Consider the following 17604-nt stretch of genomic DNA (forward strand, 5'->3'; position numbering starts at 1 on the left):
CTGGCAGGGAGAGGTAGTCCCAACAATAACTTGTGTCTGTAGATTAGTAGATTCACAAGTTGTAGTAACCACACAGTCCTCGAGTGCCATTTTCTTCCGGCTGGGGTTGAGGGAGGGAGTAAAAGTAGCTGCAGGCGGTCAGCATGGATATGCCTTTCCAAACTGTGGGTCAGTCTGAAGTCACGGAGAGAGGACAGCAAGCAAGGGCCTGATGCATAATAGAAACATGGGTCTGAGCTCTGGTGAGACAGGAACAGACACTACTGCCAATGACTGCTCTCTCTGCCATTTGTACAGTATGACAAAGAGGGGGCTGTTGTGCCCAACCGGCTATCCTGAGCACGCTATCATATTGTAATGAATCAATTTGTGCACAATGTGAAAGCCTCAGGGCTCAGTTAAGTAAATGTGATGGCCTTGTAGTGGAATGTGTGTGGCTCTGTCTGTGGCTCTGTGTGTGTGTGGGGGGGCTCTGTCTGTGTGTGTGTGTGTGGGGCTCTGTCTGTGTGTGTGTGTGTGTGTGTGTGTGGGGCTCTGTCTGTGTCTGTCTGGCTCTGTGTGTGTGTGTGGCTCTGCCTGTGTGTGTGTGGGGCCATTTATTTAACGATTAAGCTATTGGCAATGTAAATGACAATGCTATTTATTTATGATTTTAAAAAAAAGTTATGAGCAATGCCAATAGCTCTACCTTTAATAATGCTGAGACCATTGCATTGTAAATGCTTGTTTTCCATCCTCAGGGCAATAATGGAGAGGCCGATGGAGAGACGTTGTTAAGGTAACAAGTTGTTCTTTCTCTTTAAGAACAACTTGTTATTTAAGTGTATACACTTTTATATCTCGAGCGTATCCCCGCTCTGTTATTGTTCGATCGGCTGTTATCGCCGTTGCTGCCTGCAACTGTTTATTAAGGCAGTTGCGACGAGGACGCTGAAGCCACCGGTTGTGGGTTTTGTTTATCCAAACTTTTAAGCTGAAATAAACACTTATAAGTGCAACGTTTCAAGAGCCCTTTATATGTCTTCTACACTCGTCTAAGCACCTGTGCGGAGTAAGTAGAGAAATGTCCCGCTTTTTAAATTGTGTCGGTGCAAGCCACTATTTAAAAGCCACTATTTAAAAAACGGGACATTTCTCAGTTTAACCCGGACACGGCACAAAAACCGGGACATTTTTGTTATTTGGAGCAAAGTGTCGGGACACTGCTCCGAAAACCGGGACGTCTGGTCACCCTACTGATATCCCCTCAAGGAATGGGTGCCATCCAGAATGTCACGGGCAGGTTCACCACGGAAGACACCTGCCGCGTCATTCGTGCCACATAGCACTGATCTGTTGTCAGACTCTCCGGGGAGCAGTGAAGGTGGCAGCAGAGTGACAATCGACCTGTACTATATACTAGCATGCCACTCGAGCCTTAGACAACGACCGCCCTGTATCCTAACGCGTCCCGGCTGCTCCCCCGTGGTTGTGACGCCTGGTACGAGCCCAGAAAGAAAGATCAGAGGGCTCAGCAGCAGCGCGACTGAGGCCATCACTCCCAGTCCGCCACTGACTCGCTCTAAACCAGCCGGTATACTATAAACTTAGCGGCAGACTGCCCAGCCAATCAGCACTCTGGAAATCGACATGACACGCTAGGATTGGTCAGGGTGTTCCCAACCTTCCAATCCTGTTACGTTACACATTGACGGTACCGACTACTCCCAGACGGAAGCCAGGATACGTTGAACCGTCGGATTGGTCATGTTAGACGGAAGTGCTAACATTACGAACGAAGGATGACATCCGCTTAAAGATCAGCTGCGGAAGACCGGTGCTCGCCGTAGTGCACGTGGGTATTGGTGTGAGTGCTGCTTTATTCCACGGGAACCAATCCGGGGCTGGGCGGGGTAGCTGGCCTAGTGTGTTACTGACAGAAGTCTTTACATACCACCGGGCCAGTGAAGTTGTGGAAAAAAAGTGTATTTGAGGGGTTTCTTCCTGTGCCCATTTGATGACTTTAATTCATTTATAGTCATGCTATTTAATTCGTCCTTGTTTTCTGTTAATAAAATATGACTTTCGATGTCTATTTCGGAAGTCCCCTTTCCATCAGACGACTTGTAGGTATACTTATAGAAAATTGCCCCTATGGCTTCTGAGTTTTAAACTGTATTTTTTATGTAGATGTTTTCCAGTGTTATCTATGTGCACATTTATGAATCCAATCATCATTAAAGTTTTATATTGCTCCAATTTCATTAAAATAATTATTTTTGCCTACTAATATTGTTAGGCTTACTTGACAGCTGGAGGTGTATTAAGGTCTGACCAGGGACGAGGCACCGTGCGGTACCTCAACCCATAAGCCACTTTATTGCCACTCTCCTTACTATTTCTGCACACATCCTTTACTGGGAGCCTTTCCCGGATTTCCCTTTTTACATTAAATGTGTTTTCCATTTAGTTGTACTAGGTTTTCTTCTGCTGTGCTTGTAGAATTCCTCTGGTCCCAATCATCCAGTTAGCAGCCGTTTGGGCGAACTGGTTCTGCAGTAATTCAGAAGTAGCTGCTTGTTAGGTAATTCCTAAGATTGTTTAGTCTTATTCAGTAAATGTGATTTTTAGTAGCTCATGCACATTTTCAACTGGGTTATTCGTCCATGAAAGCTAGATTTGAGTGGTATTTTAAATACAAAAAACACACAAACAAGCTCGCCATGCTAACATGTCTTTAATATCGATGAATGTTTCACCTGAAACGTAGGGTGAGAGCAGTTCTTCTTCTCAACCAAATATTCAGAATGTCAGGGGGTGTGGAAAAGAATTCAAGATAGTCCTTAAGTATGTGCAAGTTTACAACTCTCATTCAGTCTGGTAGAATCATTGCTGTTAAGGGTGAGTAAGAAAAATATCCAAAGTATTTTGGGAGTTCTTATTTTGATAAACAGTCCGAGATCTGTGCGCTAAGCAGGTGGGCATATTGAATTGTCAGTAACCGCTGCATCCATCAGGTCCCAGGATTCACTGAGGACCTGTGCTGTCCAAGTACTTGAATGCCCCCTGAACTGTCTGACTATTGACACACAACACATCTCCACTTTCAGGCTAAAAGGAGATTTATTTTGAAATAAAGTGGTTCGTAATTCTACAGTGATATGTTATGGGAGATGTGATTGTTTTGAAAGACTGATGACTCTGTCTGGTTTTAATTCTTCTCTGGTTATGTATTTTTGTGTTTAACATATGTATCTTTTTATGGACAAATGATAAAGAGGAAATATATATACATTTAATAAAACATAAGTTCTATATATGAGTTATTTATGGTAGTTTTTTGGTCTTGCCTATATGTGCGCTGCATAGGAGAGAGACCTAATGCCATTGGCACAGTTTCGGGGGCAAAAAAGTGCAAGCGTTGCATTGCTTGCAGTGGCAACGCGTGCACGTCTGGCAATTTCCTTGCGGGAGCGTGTGGCGCCATATGGTTGCACGCACCCTCAAGGGAATCGCGCAGGTCCCCCTCCTGCTTCACGAGGCACGGATTTGCCATGCATGCGGTGATAGGAGCGCATTTTATTAGTAGTGCTGTACTTCGTGCCCTCCACTCAGACGTGTAGCAACAGCACCACCATGTGGATGGCACCAGACGCGAGCCCTACAACGAATTAAATTGAAGGCGGTCGCTACCAAATAGGTTCTGCATCCCCTCTCGGTGGCTTGAGAACGTGTAGCTTATAAGAGGTCACGAGTACTGTATTACAGTCATGTTAGCCTTTGGAAAGGGCACATTCTGCAGTTCACGTGGCGTCGAGGCGCTATCGGTTGTCTCGTTTACTGTAGCACAGAGTAAAGATCCCTCTTTTGAATAGCTCAATCGTTTAAAATCTATGACCTTTGTTGACCTAAAACAGAGATCCTCTGCACCTCAAACATGTGCTTGTTGCTTTTAGTTCCACTTTTCTTGATAAGAAACACACCTGAAGGTGACTCGACTCCATAGGTGCTGATTACAGCACATCTCGCTCTGCTCCTAATCCGCAGCGACAGGCTGGTTTAAAACTTAAAAGGCAATGTTTTGCTTTGCAAATTTTAGCTACTGGATTTACTCAAAGAACCTATTAAACCACTTGTTTCACCAGCAGCAGGGACGCTGCTCATTTACTCCTACTGATAGAATGATTGCCTGGTGGCACGAGGGGAATATATTTGCCTTTACACAGACGTACAGGAAAATATTCTGCAGGAGCAATTTGTAATCTTGCCAGCAGCTAACATCTAGTTTGTTTTTGCGTTATGCCTTTTGCATACCGGTGTTGTGGTTGGACACACCTTTTATATGGTTATAAAATATGTGCTGCTGGTGCTGTTTGCCGTTTCTATTGTAATCAATCCCGGGGGAAGGAAACGTAATGTCGCGTGTTTACATTATTTTACCTACACTTTAAAAAAAACTTTTGTAATTAAATATCTATTCTTGTGTTGCCTAGATATCAGTAGTGGCTCGCAAACCTACGGAAAAACATTAAGAAGGCTGTATGTTCAATACTCTAGCGCAGCTTTCTTTTCACGATTTACCTAAAATAAATTTGACATTAAATTACATTTTTTTTATTGGAAGCTCTGTACTACTGATTCTGTTTTTAATATTTATAATTTTTTTACCTTTTTGTAAATATTCACTTTGTATTTCTCATGCTCATATACTTAACATAAATATTCCTTTAAACAAAACTACGAATAAATATTGTTCGTGTTCCTCTTTAGGATTACGTAATTTTTTTTCTTCAAATGTCTCATTTAATCTGCTTTGAAGTGCCATCTGGTTATTTCGCAATCAAATTAGCGGGGCTCCTTTTCCCGTCACACACAATAGGCCAGTCTCACCGCCTACCTGGTGGCGGCTCCGCTGTGACTTGATTAAATTAAGTAATTGTGCTGAATGAAGGGGATTGCAATTTTATGGCTGCTTAAGCAGCACCTGAACTGGCTCGCCTGCCCACACATGGTGAGGGGGGGCAGTACCAGGGGCCGGGATGGTGAGAAGAGGACGGGGCGAGCCTCGGTGCCGCGAATGCTCACAAATGCACCGGAGTGAGTATGGATGGGGGTCTGGACTGCTCAATGTATACATAATTTCGACATTTGTTCTGAGTTCCACGGGTGTTAGTGAAGCTCAGCGCTCGCCGTTCGGCCTCTTGGCGCTATATGTAGACAGCACTTTGTTATCTTATGTAATACTTTATACTGGTGTACAGTCTGCAATCTCATGTTGGCCCTAGTCCGGCGTGACTAATTTGCTTTCTATGCATTTATTATTGCCATTTGATGTTATGCCGAAATATTGGCTGGAAGCACAGAGCGCTTTGGAGACAACCTTTTCTTTTAATAACAGGTATATCTTAAACATTAGGTACTGTACACAGCACATTAGTGTAGTTTAATTTGGACAGAACACCATATAATAGTTTGTTTATGGACTGTTTACCTTTTGCAATTGGAGGCCCAGGAAGATAGGACGATTTGAGCAGCGTAAACCGATTTGTTTTATCAAGTGCCAACAACCAAGGTGCGCAAGTTCTAAAGCCAACAACCCAACTGCATTCTGGTAGTTGTAGTCGTTTTTCGATTATGAATCACAGAAGGCAGTGACTGAATCTGGGGTGGTGAGCTGTGTGCATGTGATATGGAAAAAGACTGCATCTAAGGAGCCCACTTTTTGCGAGACCACAAATCAAAGGCACAGGGCGCTCAAGTTGTTCTGTGTGTGTGAGGGTCCCCATGACAGGTCATTTATTGCTTTTACACTTCAGTTCTTTTGGGTGTGGATTCATGAAGAGAAAAAGATACCAAAAGGCCTTCAGTGTAAGGCGACCTGATATTAAAGAGGCGAGGCTCACTCGCCATCTCTCACCGACAATGGAGCAATATGAGATCACCAGATATAATTCACACAATGTATTTGTGTGGACGGCTGGTCACCTGGTTACATATAAACTACTCACACCTCCAGATTATATCATATTTGCCATTTATGTCCAGAGAGCATAATTATGTTCACAAACTACTTAATTCCAGTAGGTCCCATATTTTGGAGACTAAACTCGCCTCTTCCGGGTCACGTGCAATCCTGCCACAGCGCCGTTCAGTACTGCCTGGCATTCTGGATATGGATTCACAGGTACTCTGGGTAAAGCCAACCACCCTCCCTATGCAGTATCTTAGTGGGAAATTGCTGAGAATGCAGAATGGTTGCAGTGTGAAAAACAGCACTCCTTTTTTATTTTATATAGCACGAACTCAACCCGAAGACATTAAAGCACTTTACATGATAAGCACCAGTTAAGTAACCCAAGGGCACATTCATTTTTGGAACACACAGGGAGAATACGTGATTTGCCCAGAATCCCAGGAAGGATTTTGAGCCGATGGCAAGGGATCGAACTTTGTTCCCCAGCTTCAAAGTCGACAACTCTAGCCGTTAGGCCATAACCTCTCCACATTTGTCTGAAGTAAAGCTTGAAATGTTCTCTGGCTCACGGAGGAAGGTGAACTCCAGTTCAAGCATAGAAGCAGGGCCAGCGCTAGGCATGGGCAGTGTGGGCAGCTGCCCAGGGCCTCGCACTCGGCTCTGAAACATGGGGGACCCGTTTCTGTGTGAAAGGCCACACTTTCCCAGTTAGCCCACCTGCTCCTTCAGGGCCCCCTCACCAAAGCAATCACACCGCTAATGTGTTTTCAAGTGAGGTGTTTCGACTTCGCTGCTCAAGGCGTGGGGTCATTCATAGAGGTGTAGTGGTGGGGGGTGGGTAAAGACTGGGTATAGGAGGTGACAGCCGCAAGGCCAGCAATTATGCCGCCTCTCAGGGACAAGGGCGGGGCAGCACCTCTGTTACAAACCTGTGGTGAAGTCTAGTCTGCCGGTTGTGTATTCTGTTTCCAGGCAACAGAAGGCTCTTTTGTTTCCAGGACTAGTCGGACATTAACAAGTAAGGAGAGGTGGCTGAGGGGAGGAGGGAGCATTCAGATCAGACAGTCATGGCGCACTAGTGCCCTGTTTAGCAAAGTGTCTTGCTACTGCTTTGAGGCACAGTGGAGGTGTTTCTCCATCCATGGGCCTCGAAGCACTGGATCAGGCTACATGGTTATCTGTGGGGCCCCTTTCACTGGGACTTTGCCCATTATCCAGTGCTGCGAAGCCCAGGGCAGGTGAGCTCGCAGCATTCCATTAGGCTGTGGGGCCCCCTTTGCAGGGCCTAGTATACATTATGTAGTGCTGGGAGGCCCAGGGCAGGGGGGCCCTGTCCTTGGCTTCGCAGTGCTCTACTGTTAGATCACTACATTTATTCCAAAGAGGAGCTAGCATGTTTGCTTCCCAGACCAGGCCATCAGTGCTAAACTTAGAGGGCTAGAGGGGTAAATGCAGCTAAATGCAAAAAAACTGATAACCACCCAATTCCCCAGCAGGGAGCTCTGTGGCCCCTCTTTTCATGATTGTAGCAGATCAACTGCTCATGACACACTTTAAGTCCCCTGCCCACTTATGTCCCAGGGGCTGTGAATTAGTAATTTCGTGTCCATATAATTACTTGTAGGAGATTTCATAGATACAGTTTTGACAGCCAATGGTGAGTGCTACTCCTGGGTCTTGTTTAACAGGGCAGTGAGGGTGGGGTGCAGAGGCAGACAGAAAGGGTCTACTGTAGCTAGACAAGGTTTCTCGTGGAAGAGTGCGACGCGCTGTCAGCCAGCAGCCACGAAACCTCGCTATCTGCCTTTTCAAATGTAGAAATAGCAAGCAACTTTCTTGATATGAGTGGAAAGACATTGAAAAACCTATGAAGGGTAATGTTCAAAGGTATAGATGTATTCTCATGAACTACTCCAGTCAAGGCCACCCTTTATCCGTTGGCCCCAGCCCCCTATCAGCTCCTTATGAAAAGCCTTGAGGGTCCTTACAGATCCTGATTATTTTCGTTCTTCCTCTTGAACTCTGTAGAGATCGAAATGCAACTGCGCACGTGATTGTTGAACATTTTTTTGTGCTACTCTTACCCTTTTTAGGGTCGAGCCTGCGAGAGCATGTGCTACCTCATGTGTCTTTCTTGCGAGACACTGTTGTATACATAAAAGGACTTAGAGCCCACCCATTGCTTCCCATTTGTTGATTTGCATGGCACTCTTCTTTAGAGCCTCGTAATTCGTCAAGACAGACTTAACATAATTACTGTTCCTTACTGTGGAGCAGAGACCAAGCACTGATTGAGTCAACTTAATCAGTGCCCGTCCATTGCTCCCGACGTCATTGAGGTACTATTCTGTTCTGTTTAACTTTTAGTGCCCTGCAAGTAGAAGGCACGCGACTGGCATAAACATGCCCAGCAGGACAAACAATTGCAAAGATTTATTTTCTATAGTCCAGTTTCTTTTATTTTGCCAAGTCTTCATTTCTCAATTTGCACTCGTGCTTTTTTTGTTTTTGCTTGTGGACACCGTTCTCAAAAGATGAGGATTATTTATTACAAAGCACAATGTTGTTTCTTATGTGTATTTTCTGAAATCATGCTTTGACACGTAATCGTGCAGTACACCCTAATCTGGCCCACTCCAATCCACCCCACCCCACTTTACCTCAACTCACCCCACACCAATCCACTCCACTTAATACAATCCACACCAAACCAATCCACCCCACTCCACCACTTTTCAATCCATCCTCCCAACCCAATCTACCCCACTCCAATTTATCCCACTCCAATACAGAACAATCTGCCCCACTCCTCCAATTTATCCCACTCCAATACAGAAAAATCTGCCCCATTCTAATTTACCCCACTCCAATCCACAACAATCTGCCCCACTCCAATCCACAACAATCTGCCCCTCTCCAATTTACCCCACTCCAATCCACAACAACCTGCCCCACTCCAATCCACTCCTATCCAATCCGCCCGCTCCAATCCACTCCTATCCAATCTGCCCCACTCCAATCCGCCTCACTCCAGTCCAGTCCACCCCACTCCTGTGCACCACACTCCACTTCAATCCACCCCACCCCATTTAAATCCACCCCTCTCCAGTCCACCCCACCCCACTCTGGCTCAAAACACTCCTGTTCATTCCACTCCATTTCACTCCACCCCACCTTAATCCACCCCACTCCAATCCACCCCAATCAGTCCACCCCACTGCAGTCCAGTCCAATTCACCCCAATCTGCTCCAATCCTCCTCACTCTACCCCAATCCAATCCACCCCGCCCCAGTTCAATCCACCCCACCACATTCCAATTCACCCCAATCCAATCCACCTCACTTCACCAGTCCAATCCACCTCCTCCAGTACAGTCCAATCCACTCCCTCCAGTCCACTCTAATTCACCCCACTCCAAACCATCCTACTCTAATCCAATCCACCCAAACCAATCAACCCTACCCCAAACCAATCTAATACACCCTACTCCAAACCAATCTAATACACCCTACTCCAATCCAATCCAACTCACCCCATTTCAGTCCACCCCTCCACAATCCAATCAAGTCCATCCACTCCAATCAACCTCACTCCACTCAATCAAACTCACTCTAAAGTCCAATCCAACCCTATCTTTCCCACTCCACCCGATTCCAACCCACTCCACTCTACGGCACTCCACCGTACTACACTATACAACACTTCACTCTGCCACTGAACCACTGAACTCTACTCCCCTCTACTCAACTGTATGACACTGTAGTCCCCCCCCCCCCCACTCCACGCTGCAAAACTCTACTCCAACAAATCCAGTCTATGACACTCTACTCCCACCACTCCACTCAGGGCACTCTGTGCCACTAACTTTTAACCATGCTGAACAGCAGCCACGCTAGTGTGCAACATGCAAATACACATTGCCAAAGCCAATTATAGACGAGACCTATTGGCTTTGCCAATACTTGTTAATGGTGATGTTATTCTGAGGCTTTGCCTAGAATATTTACCATGAAAAGATGCACACAACTCATTGGGTATTAACACAGTGGTGAAAGCACAATACCTATGTGGCGGTGTGCCAAAGGCGTTTTTTAGCTGTAATTTGAATTACCACTACCATATAAAAGTGTTTCATTCCACTTTTTCTAAGGAGTTGCTATTATACTATTTAACTACGCTCCGATAATGAACCCTGGAAGGATGATTGTGCATCACATAGATTCAAACAACTGATCTGCAGTGATACAGCCAGGGTGTAACACACTTAACTATTCTGCTACCATCTGTGAAGAAACAAGAGGCCTTTGCTTGCCTCCTCTCCAGGCTTTGTTGGTCAATAGATTTATTATCCAATCCAATTACTCAATTATTAGCGACCACACACAAGGATCCAGGCCTTGCACTTATTTAGCCTTGTTTGCTGTATGTACTGACCACAAACACATTTTACGGAGCGGGCGAGAGGGAATGAAATAAAAAAAATAATACACACTTACCTGTCTGCCGTTCGCCATCACCACCGCCTCCTCTCGGTCCTCTTCCCCGCTTCCAGGGCAGGAAGCAGGATGCATCCCGCTCCCAGCCTCCTGATGGCCAATCACAAAGCTGCAATGCAGTGTTGTGATTGGTATGAGCACCGTGGATCGGTGCTCAGCCAGAGAATGGGAGGCTGGGCATGTTCTCCCTGCAGGCTGTAATGCAGCCTGCAAGGAGAACATGCAAAGTGCACATTAATGTTAGGCCTGCTCCAATGGCCGGCCAAAAGTTCATGCATAGGTTAGGGAGTGCAAACCACTTCTCCAGTCCCCTGCTCTGTTAGCAGAGCAGCCATGCCCCTTCCCTCCCGCAAAGCTGCAGCGACAATGAAAAAAGAAAATAATAGCTTAGCTATTGTAATTTTATTTTTCCTTAAGTGACACTGCTTAAAAGCAGTGGGGCGACCCTCCTCCGCCACTGGATGTCGGGTTTCTATGATGTCACTTCTTGTGATGTCACATGCAAATTAGAGTGGGCCTCGCATCTTCCATTTTGCCCAGGGACCCACAATTCCTAGGGCCGGCCCTGCATAGAAGTATTTTACTGGTCAGTCCCTTCTGTTTTTTATTTACTAAAGCACACAAATCGAAACCCAGGCTGGAGTCCGTTATTATAATGTTTCAACAATATTGCTGCATGATGTGATATTATCAGTTACAAATTCTTCTCCATTCTTCTTGTCCCATTGATATGATACTAAGGTTTCTACAGTGCGAATACTGGAGCACTGGCCTGGTTTGGTTGCACCGTGCCTGCCTCATCAGTAGTAGCATGCTAGGCTGAGTTTTGGCTCCGAACAACCCAGCTTGGTGTGGCCTGTTGAGATGCGGTGATACGTGCAGCGCCTGCACGCTTCTGTGACGTTGCTACTGTGTAGCGCTTTTTCCTCCTACAAGGGCATCTCATATCACGACTGGCTGAAGTGGAGTAAAGATAAGAAAATGGAAACCAGGACGGTTGGAACTAAATATTGTGATCTTATTGTTAGGTATTGTAGGGCTAATGCGATGTTATCACATAATTCAGCACTCTTTCATTTTATAACACAATCTCACTCTTACTAGCAGTTAAGACCAAAAAGCCATATTTAGGTATGTAGTGTGTGCAGTAAAATTCTTTGCACACAACAAATGCACGTACCTGTGCTTTGTGTCTCTGAAGTAGCAAGAAAGTAGCCAGCGTATGCAGGCGTTTCTTTTGGAACCTTTTTGGGGTTCCAACGCAAGACCAGACTCAAACCTCAGGTTGCAACCTTTGGGCACCACTTTAAACCAGCCCAGAGAAAGAGCAGTAGAACCGGGGAACACAACCCGAATGGAAACAGCCAAAGCTTTTGCTTCTCATTATGAAGCAGTCAATTGTGACTCCAGGAACAGCTGAACCGAACAAGCTAATTAGCAAAGCTAGCTCTGCCCCATTTTGAAAGTTCAGTTTTGTGTTGTCCGCATTGGCGGTAAATCAGAGGAGGCCATTCGTCGCTTGGGGGCCCACGTTGAAAGGCGGAGTTAGCTGAGGGTTGCTTTGAGGTACTCAACATGTAACAGACAAATGGAAGTTGTTGGTGGTCTTAGCTTCAGCCTCCAGATTTGGTGCATCAATATCAAACATAACTGCTCCAAGATGGCGGCTTCTTTAAAAGTCGCCATTCGAGTAGGGCATGGCCATTTAAGTCAACATAAGACATGACATCGATTTTAGATGAAGTTTTGGGTTGTACCATTTTCTGCTCTGCTCGTCACACTATGATGTGCTGTCAAACTGTCTGCCCACTGGTTCTCTACCAAGGGCAAGGACTTCTGGTGTAAGATCAAGGGCATGAGGGGACATACAATCTGCAGATGTAACTTCATGATAGGGTCCAGGGACATTTACTGGCTTCATACATGGTGATGTAAAACATTTAAGTATGTACAGTTGAAGATATGCTCGTTATTGTTTGAAACTGGGAATCTAAATGGAATTTCTTTTGGCCACTTGAACAGAATTGCAAGATTACAGGTAAATGTTGATTAGAAGATCATACAGGGTTTAGAGCGCACCCGCTACTTAAAATTGGTTGGCTTTCGTGTCATATTAATTTGCCTGCTTCTTATTCATGTCCTAGCTTGTCAGTCTTGTGTTTGTCTGGCCTATGGAACATTGCCTCTTCACCAGCACTTTTGATTGGCTTGCTTCTGTGCCTCCAGTGCGTTCTTTTCAAGCACTACTTTTTTCTTTTTGGGTAAGCACTCCATGAGCATGCATGTTTTATCCAGCTGTCTCCATCGTGTACTTCTCTCTCACCGCACTGAGTGTTGCTCTCTTGTCTGTGTGCATCTCCCCACCCTCTACATGTTGTGCCTGCCCTCCTGTACTCCCCCATTGCTCTTTCACCAATGTGCTTCTCCCCGTCCACTCCATGTTGCTTTCTTGCCAATTGCTTCTCTTTCCTCCCTCTGCCCTTTGTGTTGCTTTCTCTACCCACATCCTCCTTTCTCACCCGTTGCTTCTCGTCCTCACCCCCGTAGTCCCCCATTGCCTGCTCATGGCTTATCCCTCAATCACTCCATGTTGCTCGCTCATCCAGTTTTTTCCTCTCCACCACACGTGCACTCTGTGTTGCTTCTGTCCCCCTTCAGTGTCATGTTTTGCATCGATGCTGTGTTATTCCCTCTCTCCCCTGTGTTGCTTCCAGCCACCCACATTTTAAAGACCTTTTTAGAAATGTTTTCTTTTTTGTTACTGATCCAACTTGGAACAGTAACTAAACTGAAAATAATCACCCACATATTTTTAGGTCGAGCTTGGGCATACTGTATTAGAGTATGGACCTGCAACTCCACCCACTCTCTGCCCATAGTTTTCATTGGCTTGTGTCATTGTCCTTTGTAAATGTTGGCTTCTGATTCGTTGATAGGCTTGTTAGTCCCTCCTTAGTACCAACATGTCTTCATTGTAGCCTCCCATGAGGACTGGCCCTATTACTTCAGTTGTTACACGGTATGTCCTATTTAGTCTGTAGTTACCAACAACAGAGGCAGCCCTAAGACCTGAACCTGGGGCAAAATAAATATATTTAGCCTGTAAGCACGAGTTTCTCCTACTGCAGACACAAAATGTTTTCCTGCAGCGTTCAGCGCACCATGCACGCTTTTACTTTCCAAGCAGCCCGGTACAATAACTGTTGCTTCTTTGAAATTAAATTGGTCTCTCATTTACAAGAGTTTGAGCTATTGGCATTGTAAATGACAATGCCTTTTATTTATGTCTTAATGATCAAAACAGGTAAAGAAAAGGCATTGTCATTTTCAATGGCAATAGCTTAAACTCTCGCAAATGCAAGACCTAATAAATTGCAAGTGCTTGTTTACATTGGGCTCAGGTTAATATTTGAAAGAGCATTATTGTAAATTTGCGGCAATAACTGGGGGAGCTTTTTTGTTTCTGGTGTCCAGGAGAACACAGAGAGCCCAGGCATTATCAGTCACAGTGAGGAACGTATGCCTTTCCTTTGCTTTCTGTTCTGCCAGCTGGAAATCCTGTTCTTTTCTTTCTTTTTTTTTAGCACTGGCCTTGTCTCGATAAGCTTCTATTTTTCCCAAAAATCATTAAGAATATACAGCGATGGCTTTTGGTCAGCACTCTCATCCATTGGTCTTTTAAATTATCATTGATGTGTTGCTTCAGTCCACCACAGCATACAGCATTGGGCAAAACCCACGTTATTTAATTTTTTAAATTTACTTTAAACACTTGATATTTATTTTGCCTGCACTCCTTTTTAGGTCGAGCAGACCTTACTCTCAATGCGTGAGCATTGAGAGTGTCTGCTTCAGACCTTTTGTCGCCCGTATTGGGAATGAGTTGGGAATGAGGACACCAATCTGTTACGAGCGTTTTTCCTCGCGGGAGCGCGCGTCTGATACCTGCGCATGCGCGGTGCAAGCCCTGGCTCTCACACAGACACAGGCAGCCCCCACCCCTCTGCATGCACGCACGCACACACACAGGCGCAAGCCCTCGCTCACACACAGACACAGGCAGCCCCCACCCCTCTGCATGCACGCACACACACACAGGCGCGCGCATGCACACGCAGGCACACTATCCCCTGCCTCGCATTCTCTCAATCACACACAGTCACGCATGCACACACACACACACACGCACGCACACACGCATACACACAGGCCTTCACATTAGCCCTGGCCCCCCCCTCCCACTCACCGAGCTCTTTCGGCGTGTTCCGTGTCTCCTCTGCAGCGCTGGTCGGAGTCGGCCGGCTTCACTGCTTCTTTGGCGGCGGCGGGCAGAACTTCCTGCTGGATTGCAGGCCCGCCCCCGTCTCGGCCGAAAGTGCCTGACTTCCGGTTTACACGGAGCAGGGCTGCGGCGGTGATTTCGAATGCTCATTAAGTTATTGAATTTAATACTGCAAGTTAAAGGTTAAAGTGATTTAACGCTCCGTGAAGGATACGTTATTGAATATAATACAACAGTTTGCAAATGAAACTGACACGGAGTGAATTTATGATACCGTGTATTGAATTCGGAATTGACACGGAGTGAATTTCAGAAACTGGAAATTGATACTGACAGGGTGTATGTCACATTTTTGTTTGAATACGAACGAATGTTCTGTATGCTTTCGTTTGTATGTGCTTTTCTTCATGCCCTCCCTTTCCATCTTTGGCTCTTGACTTACTCTGGGCCAGCACAAGCCGACTTTTCAACTTGCTTTGTCATTATTTATGTGAGCAAATTTCCGCGTGTTTTAAAGTATAAATTGCTTATGTTTCTTGTTTTCATCATAATTAGCTTTGTTATTCCCTTGTTCGAGCGTGACGGCGCTGGCACTAAATCCTATTACACGAAATATTGAGTTTCCGGGGAAATTTGCTCCTTCTCTCCACCCACACGCTCTGGTACCAAGCACTCTCTCTCACTAGGGAGAGAGACCAGTCAGGCGACACGCACGTGAGCACGCCCCCTATGGTGAGGTTCGGCAGCACAGCTGTGCTCTTGGATTTGGCTCTCGGGGTAGGACGCACACACCTAGCCAAAAACGCCGAACCTACAGAATTGAACCCGTCTTTAACCCCGCGTGTCCCTTCTCCTCTGACAAAGTAGCGGCCTGAAGCAGCAGGGTGAGCCTGCACGTGGCGCTCTGTAAATAAGTAACAATATAACAAACACCTATTGGCAGACATGTATGGCGGGAATTTAAATTGATATATATGTGTGTGTGTGTGTGTGTTGTAAACAGATCTTGGCATACACACACACACATATGTATGTATATATATATATATATACACATAGATGTATATGTGTGTGTATATATATATATATATACGTGTGTTGTAAACAGATCTTGGCATACACACACACACACACACACACACACATATATATATATATATATATATATATATATATATATATATATATCACACAATAATCCTTTCCAGGAAAAGCTCGCACTCTGGATAAGTATCACCACAATTTTATTCCAGCAAAGTTACGCGTTTCGACAGCAAGAGCTGTCTTGTGTTGTGAACAAGACAGCTCCTGCTGTCGAAACGCGTAACTTTGCTGGAATAAAATTGTGGTGATACTTATCCAGAGTGCAAGCTTTTCCTGGAAAGGATTATTGTGTGCGATAAGTTTACAGAGGGATCCGCTCGGTTCTACGCTCGCCACCTGCTAATGGGCTCTTGACTTCAGTAACGAATCGTTGTTGTGGATATATATATATATATATATATATATATATATATATATATATATATATATATATATATACATACACAACCTCTGGTTTCCTAGCACGCTCGTCCTCTCACGGCAATGCACCAGGAAGCAGACACGGACCAGAGAATCAGGATGCCATTTTGTTTATTCAGCTGTCGCCATAACGTTTCGGCCGAAGCCTTGATCACATGATACATATATATATATATATATATATCTTTTCACTAGGATGCCTCTGACATAAAGACGCCACTCCGTGGATGAACAGGAACAACCTTCTTTATTTGCGAAAACTGCGCCAAGCGTCCGTCATTTTTCTGGGGTCCCCAACGCGTTTCGAAGCGTCTCGCTTCTTCCTCAGGGGGTGGCACTCGATGAGGACGGATACAACCACAACTCTATTTATCCATTGCGCATGCGCCCTCCAATGGGTGCATGCTGGGGGTTGTGGTTTGTTGATGCTCCTCTAGTGGAGTCCGTTTTCTCAAAGTGTTTACGTGCTTTTGGTCCATATTTAACTGCCCTCCAGTGGGCTGCAGACACAAGGCGCAGTTCTTAATATGGCAGTTCATTCACGCCGCTTGTTGACTGTCGGGTGACAGTCCCCGCAGACCCGCGTTGCCTTTTCAGCGGGCGGTGCATCTTCCGCGGTTGAGGCCACCGCGCATAAATCTTTTCACTAGGATGCCTCTGACATAAAGACGCCACTCCGTGGATGAACAGGAACAACCTTCTTTATTTGCGAAAACTGCGCCAAGCGTCCGTCATTTTTCTGGGGTCCCCAACGCGTTTCGAAGCGTCTCGCTTCTTCCTCAGGGGGTGGCACTCGATGAGGACGGATACAACCACAACTCTATTTATCCATTGCGCATGCGCCCTCCAATGGGTGCATGCTGGGGGTTGTGGTTTGTTGATGCTCCTCTAGTGGAGTCCGTTTTCTCAAAGTGTTTACGTGCTTTTGGTCCATATTTAACTGCCCTCCAGTGGGCTGCAGACACAAGGCGCAGTTCTTAATATGGCAGTTCATTCACGCCGCTTGTTGACTGTCGGGTGACAGTCCCCGCAGACCCGCGTTGCCTTTTCAGCGGGCGGTGCATCTTCCGCGGTTGAGGCCACCGCGCATAAATCTTTTCACTAGGATGCCTCTGACATAAAGACGCCACTCCGTGGATGAACAGGAACAACCTTCTTTATTTGCGAAAACTGCGCCAAGCGTCCGTCATTTTTCTGGGGTCCCCAACGCGTTTCGAAGCGTCTCGCTTCTTCCTCAGGGGGTGGCACTCGATGAGGACGGATACAACCACAACTCTATTTATCCATTGCGCATGCGCCCTCCAATGGGTGCATGCTGGGGGTTGTGGTTTGTTGATGCTCCTCTAGT

The 17604-nt window shown here is 45.8% G+C and overlaps 1 protein-coding gene across 3 annotated transcripts in view; it reads left to right on the forward strand.

The window, feature by feature from the left end:
• The first annotated feature begins 1751 nt into the window (after positions 1-1751).
• Positions 1752-17604, forward strand: part of VARS1 (valyl-tRNA synthetase 1) — a 210202-nt gene continuing 194349 nt past the window's right edge. Inside the window, exon 1 of one of the 3 annotated variants that reach the window (XM_086924647.1) lies at positions 1752-1834. The gene's annotated coding sequence lies outside the window, so the exon portion shown is untranslated. Of the gene's footprint in view, positions 1847-17604 lie in introns of all 3 variants that reach the window. The other 2 variants (XM_086924645.1, XM_086924644.1) reach the window with 2 other exon arrangements.

The sequence above is a fragment of the Lissotriton vulgaris genome, chromosome 5 (genome assembly GCF_964263255.1).
Source record: "Lissotriton vulgaris chromosome 5, aLisVul1.2, whole genome shotgun sequence".
NCBI classification, from domain to species: Eukaryota; Metazoa; Chordata; class Amphibia; order Caudata; family Salamandridae; genus Lissotriton; species Lissotriton vulgaris.